Below are 5,159 nucleotides of genomic sequence, written 5' to 3'. Positions count from 1 at the left end.
CGCAGCGCCCGCCCAGGGGGCGTGTCCCTGCAACGTCACAGAGGCCCACTCCGCCTCCTGCCCAGCCCACTTGAGAACTATGGGTGGGCTTTCTATTTCCATCCACGTCTTCGCTGTGTAGATGCTTCCAGGGTTGGGGTAGCACAGAAGAAGTAGGACCCAGGGGCCGGATCCTAGTCATTCCCAACTGTCTCAGTCTGATACCTTCCAACTTTGAGTTTCCAAAGTAAACTCTCAAAAGTGGGACAGGAAACTTATTTCTTTCCCTAGAGTGCAAGTTTGGAAATTCTACATAGTTTCGAGGGCGGGGGACAAGGGTAAGAAGTCAAGCAGAAGGGTTCTCCTTTGAAGAACAATCCTCCAAGAAAGAGAAAGACGAGGACTGTGCAGCTCCTTTTAGGGATAAGGATTTCTTGACCCACACGGTGGGAATTTGAACCTGGTCATCAGGCATTTATTAAGTGAACGAGGGAGTTCAGTAATGGATTTTCGGTCATAGAGGAGATGGCTAATTCACTCCCCACAAGTTCAACTTTTTTATTCCCGTCTTTCTGGCTTTGTTCATTTCTGCTGTGTAATCCAATTACTATAATTTCTTAACCTGGACTAGAACAAAGCTGCTAATTGGTCTATGGTTATTCATGTTGTAACCAGAGATCTTTTTTTGTTGTAGTTTTTTTTTTTTTTTTTGAAATGGGGTCCCCCTATGTTAATTAGGCTGATCTCTAACTCTTGGGTTCAAGTGGTAACTCCCATCTCAGCCTCCTTACATAGCTAGGACTAAAGTGTGCACCACCATGCCCAGCTCCATAGATCTATTTAAAGGAAATAAAATCATAAAACCTGTTGTTTAATTTTTGTACAGATTAAGTTCTCAATTTGGCCTCAAGTTATGGTAGGATCTGCTCCCACCTATCCTCCTTCCCAACCCTTTCTCCTGCCCAGCCTCCTGCATTCCATCCTTTCTAGTAGCTTTTCAGTTCCTCCGGTTGTGTCTTTTTCTCCTGTGTCAGGGCCTTTGCACTGACTGGCATGCCTTTACATCCTACCTCACAATTATTCTCTAATCTTTTAAGGGCTGGAGATGTAGCTCAACCGTAGAATGCTTGCTTAGCATGCATGAGGCCTGGGTTCAACTCCTAGTTCCATAGAGCAAAAAAAGAAATGGTACTCAAATTTTTCTTCAAATCTAAGCCTCAGGCTCTTTCTTCAGAAGTGGTATTCCTTCTCTTGATTAGATCAACCCATCATGCATTATAAGCTATCATATTGCTCTGTACTTTTCCTTTATAATGCTGGTTGCAGATTGTAATATAATGCATATTTGTTTTTCACTAGACATAACCTCCACAGGGACAGAGGTGAAGTCTCTTTTGCTAACTGTTGTATTTTTGGCACTAATATAGTATCAAACACATGATAGGCATTTAGTGAATATTTAATTTTTCTTTCACCAACTTCCTCTCCTTTAAGCCCCATCTGTGAAGGTTCAATTGAACTTTTCTCTGGGAAATATCCTCAAGTGGGAGGATGGGATGTGTGTCCCCTTTGAAAGTGCCTACCTTTCAGTCTCTATGGCCACCCCTCCAAAGGCAGAGAAATTTGCTATCTGTGGCCTAAGACAAGAACAATCTATATAGCCTAAGGCTTTCCTAACCTCCTCCTGGACTGCTGCAACCTAGTACAGTGCTGAGCTGGTAAGGAAGGAATGAAATTGATTATAACCAATGTGGAGGCTTCCCACCCATCTGTCCTAGGCTCTGTCCACTTTCCTGTGAGAAACCAGAGACTACTCATTTTTTTACTTTTTTTTTTTTTGTACTGGGGATTGTGTCTAGGAGTTTGCACACGCTGGGCAAGTACTCTATCATTGAGCCACACCCTCTGCCCCTTTTATTTTTTACTTTTTAATTTTTTTAGTTGTAGATGGACACATACCTTTATTTTATTTATTTTTATGTGGTTCTGAGGATTGAACCCAGTGCCTCAACTGTGAGAAGCAAGTGCTTTATCACTGAGCCACAACCCCAGCCCTGCCCCCTTTTATTTTTGAGACGGGATCTTGCTCAGTTGCCTAGGTTGGCCTCAAACTTGTGATGCTCCTGCCTCAGCCTCCCAGGTAGCTGGATTACAGACATGTACCACTGTCTCATTTATTCAGTAAGGAAGGAGATAGCAACATGGAACTCTGTGCCTTGGATGAGTTACTTCACCTTATTGAGACCAATTTTTCTCAGCTCTAAAATGGGGCTGGTGGGCTGGGAATATAACTCAATGGTAGAGTGCTTGCCAAGCATGCACAGGGCCCTGAGCCTTGATTCGGTCCCCAGCACCACCCACACACAAACCATTAAATGGTGCTAGGGACAGTATGTATCTCATAGGATTGTCTTGAGAATTGACAGAAAAACTCTTTTTTTTTTCTCCCTCTACTCTTGCAGCAAGTCACTCAATACTTTTTTTTTTTTTTAATCCAGGGCCTTGTGCATGCTAGGTTCCCCACCACTGAGCTATATCCCCACTGAGCTATGTCCCAGCATTCAACACAGCACTTCTGACATCAGATGCAGCAGTTGTTTCTCTAAACACGAAGCAATTCTCCAGTGGACACCAACTGAGTGTTCTATAATTCAACTCAATTCCAACACTATCCTCCTGGAGATAGATAGTTCCCAAGTCAGTCCCACAGGTGAGTTCACAAAACTGCCCCTCACACTTCACATATCCCAGGTTGTTTTACCTGTGCTTCTGTCTGGCTATAAATCAGGGTTCCCAGGACCTCCTCCTTAAGTTCAACAGATTTTCTAGAGTGGTTCCCAGAACTCAGTGAAACATTTATCAGTTCTTTGTGTTGTTTTTTGATACCAGGGATTAAACCCAGGGATGCTTAACCACTGAGCCACATCCCCAGCCCTTTTTATTGTTTTATTTAGAGACACAGTCTTGCTGAGTTGCTTAGGGCTTGCTAAGTTGCTGAGGCTGGCTTTGAACTCATGATCCTCCTGCCTCAGCCTCCCAAACTGCTGGCAGTACAGGTGGGTACCACTGCCCAGCACTTTATCAGTTTATTATAAAGAATATTATGGGGCTGGGGATGTGGCTCAAGCGGTAGCACGCTCGCCTGGCATGCGTGCGGCCCGGGTTCGATCCTCAGCACCACATACAAACAAAGATGTTGTGTCCACCGAAAACTAATAAATAAATATTAAAATTCTCCAAAAAAAAAAGAATATTACAAAAGAGGGCTGGAGTTGTGGCTCAGAGGTAGAGTGCTTTCCTAGCATGTGTGAGGCACTGGGTTCAATCTTCAGCACCTTTATTTTAAAAATAAAATAAAGATGTTGTGTCCACCTACAACTAAAAAAGAAAGAAATATTTTTTTGGGGGCTGGTGTTATGGCTCAGCGGTAGAGCTCTCACCTGGTGCGTGCAAGGCCCTGAGTTCAATTCTGAGCACCACATAAAAATAAATAAATAAAAATAAAGGCATTGTGTACAACTAAAAGAAATAAATATTTTAAAAATATTTAAAAAAGAATATTACAAAAGAAACAGACTAACAGCTAGATGGAAGATATGAATAATGCATGACATATGGGAAGGTCCACAGAGCTTTTATGCCCTCTGCAGAGTGCCTTCCTCTAGGAACCTATATGTGTTCAAGCTATCTGGAAGCTCCCCAAATCTGACAGGGTGTTTTTCTTTTTGTTTTTATGCAGGCTTCATTACCAGGCATTATTGATTATTACATCATTGACCATTGGTGATCAACTCACTCTTCAGCCCATATTCCCTCCCTGGAGGCTGTGAGATTAGGGATGAAATTTCTAATTATCTAATCACTTGGTTGGTTCCCCTGTCAACCAGTCCCTATCAGAGGCTTATTCAGGAGCAAAGAGGAAAGCAGATCATCACTAGATAATGGAATGTGGTCAGTTCTAGAAGAGCTAGACCTGCAAGAGCAAACAGTGGAAGGTATTAAGTTCTCCAGACACCCTAGTTTCCCTTACAGACAAATCTTTCTGTGTTTATTGAAGGATATAAGGTAGAGGTTTTGTCTGACCAATAATCTAAGTTCTTCCTTTCCTGTGCAAGGATACTCTGAGGAAGTAACTATAACTCTGGTTTCTTTCTTTTTTAAAAATGTTTTTTAATCATAGACGGACATAATGTCTTTATTTATTTATTTGTTATGTGATGCTGAGAGTAAAACCCAGTGCTTCACACATGCTGGCTAAGCACTCTACTACTGAGCCACAACCCCAGCCCCAAGAGGTTTTGCATTTCTGAAAAGGGCTCCTCTGGTTTCTTTCTTTCTTTTTCTTTTTCTTTATTGGTGGAACTGGGGATTGGACCCAGGGGAATTCTATCATTGAGCCACAACCCAGCCCTTTTTATTTTGAGACAGGGTCTTGCTAAATTTTCCAGGCTGCCCTGAAACTCCTGCCTCCTCCCAAATCACTAGATTATAGGTACATGGCATCTGCCCAGCTCAGCTCTTAACTGGTTTCTTCGGTGGTGGTAATGGGAATGTTTCGAGAATCCCTGTGCTGCCAGGCATGGTGGCGTATGCCTGTATCCCAGCAGCTCAGAAGGCTGAGGCAGGTGGATCATGAATTCAAAACCAGCCTCATCAATTTAGCAAGGCCCTAAGCAACTTAGCCAGATCCTGTCTCTAAATAAAAAAATATATATATTTAAAAAGGGCTGGGGTTATAGCTCAGTGGCATAGTGCTTGCCTTGCACATGTGAGGTTCTATCCTTAGTACCACATTAAAAAAATAATTAAATAAATAAAGTAAAGATATTGTGTCTATATTAAAAGAAAACTCTTTTTAAATGCGTGGTGGTGGGGTGGTGCTGGGGATGTGCCTAAGCCACCCTGGGTTCAATCCCTGGTAGCAAGACAAAACAAACAAACAAAGAATCCCTCTGCTTAAACAAATCCCTCACTCTTATCCCAGAAAGTTGGTATTGCTGAGAGGATGGAGATAAAGTGAAGGAGGAGTATTCCAAAGTAGGAGGTATTGAGCTGTGTGAGCTATTTCCATGATTCTTGTGCTTGGGCTGGGGTTGTAGCTTAGTGGTAAATGCTTACCTACTGTGTACAAGGTCCTGGGTATCAAACCCAGGACCACAAAACAAAAACAAAACCATGAT

Source organism: Marmota marmota, unplaced genomic scaffold, assembly GCF_001458135.2.
Source record: "Marmota marmota marmota unplaced genomic scaffold, marMar, whole genome shotgun sequence".
In the NCBI taxonomy this organism is placed as follows: Eukaryota; Metazoa; Chordata; class Mammalia; order Rodentia; family Sciuridae; genus Marmota; species Marmota marmota.
Note: the sequence above shows the minus strand (reverse complement) of the source record.